Here is a 1,834-nt window from a genome sequence, read left to right on the forward strand (position 1 = left end):
TGGCTTTCTTCCAGTCCTCAGGCACCTCTCCTGTTCTCCATGACCTTTCAAAGATGAGCCTGAGACCTGTAGAGCCGCATCTACTGGCAGAGGGTCGGTCTGGGTCGCAGCCTCTGACACAGCAACTCCAACAGCCACTGGGGAACACGCTGTGCGGCGTGTCACGACCATACTTGAGGAAGCGTACACCACAGGGAACAGAAACGAAGGTACCTTTGCGCACCCTTCTGCGCAAACTGCTGCCTCTGTTCGCTGCGCTCTGGGAGCTGCGCTCTAGGCCTGGCTCTTATATAGGCCTCTCCCTAGCACTGACTCACAGGGTGCTTGACCGCCCTAATCAAGGGCCACTGGGATCAAAGGCCCCAACTCCCTCTGGTCAGGGGCAACCCAGAGAGCTCGTTAGCAGCAGCCACTCCTAGCTAGAGCTTTTCCCACGAGCTTTTCCYAGGAGAAGTCAAGGCYTCCTGYAGTTGYCCTTGCCTAGCTTCCCCTTTCCTGTTCACAGCAATCACCTTCTAGGTCCTCAGGGGTCCTCAGGAAGCCCACAACTTCCAACAAGATCCTCAAGTTCTAGTCAGAGCCCAACCACTGCTGCGCAAACTGCTGCGTCTGTTYGCTGCCTCTGTTAGCTGCGCTCTGCGCTCTCTGGGTCACTGTACTGCACAGTGTTGCCAGACCTGATTATAAAAGATACCTGTGCACTTTGCTTCATTTGAAATACTTGGTATTTGTTCTTTCTACCCTCACAGCCATTAAGTCTTAGGCCCTCAGATCAGTCATTGTACAGGACTATATCTTCTATATTACCTGCCTTGATACTGGTTAATTTTGGCATGCAAGTCTACCAAAACACAGAGCATCATATCTTCACAACTGCAGAGGATGATCTGTTAAAAACGACTTGTTACTCAGTTACTGAGCTAAAACAAAATGATTCTTGCCTCTCTGTAAACTGAAATCAAGCGTGACTAYAGCTTTGTTATTAAGCAAGCAACAATTGACAGGTGCTATGTGCAGTTACTTAAATCATCAATGTGACAGCAGACAAAATAGTCTTACTAGTAAACTAAAACAAGCTATGTTGCAGGAACAACAAAAATAAGTAAATGGAAAAGTGCAGAAGTTAAGAGTAAACATGATTAAATGATAAATGGTAAATAAGTGGTCTGAGGTATATAATGCGTAAAACCACATTCTGGTGCTTTCCATTTATCCCCATAAGACTCACCCTGCAGAACCCCACTGGATCTAATTTAGAACAAGTCATCATTCCCTGTGGCATAACTTGTAGAGTCTTGTTCAGAAAATGAAAAAAAAGACACACTCCAAGAGTAGTGCTACATTTTAAATTCCTTATAAATCAAATATAGAAATAAAACATTCCCCCAACTAGAATTCTGTTCAGGATAAGACACTCAGCATACCCATCCATATTTTTATTCCCAGCTACAAATCTAATGGAATGTGTTTAATTGGAATTTGAGGCTGGTGCTTATATTAATGAAGTTTAAGAATTTCTGTATTTGTAATAATTTGTGAAACTCTAAGGAAACATAATTGCACATAGTTAAGATGAACAACAGTAATTAGTATGGATGGCAGATAAGCTAGTTTAATTAAATAAAATCTAACCTGATTTCTACTGACAGCAAATCTGTGAAGCTGGCAGTTCCTAACAACAAGAACATCACACAGGCACATGCTACCTTACAGGCTGCTGCTGCAGATGAATGGATTAACTCAATGACATTCTTCTAGCAGCCAAAATGAGACAGTGTTATACATGTTCTAATGTTAATTCTGATATTCTGAAATCCAAATGATAGTCCACAGT

The sequence above is a fragment of the Apteryx rowi genome, unplaced genomic scaffold (assembly GCF_003343035.1).
Source record: "Apteryx rowi isolate R43461 unplaced genomic scaffold, aptRow1 scaffold_773, whole genome shotgun sequence".
In the NCBI taxonomy this organism is placed as follows: Eukaryota; Metazoa; Chordata; class Aves; order Apterygiformes; family Apterygidae; genus Apteryx; species Apteryx rowi.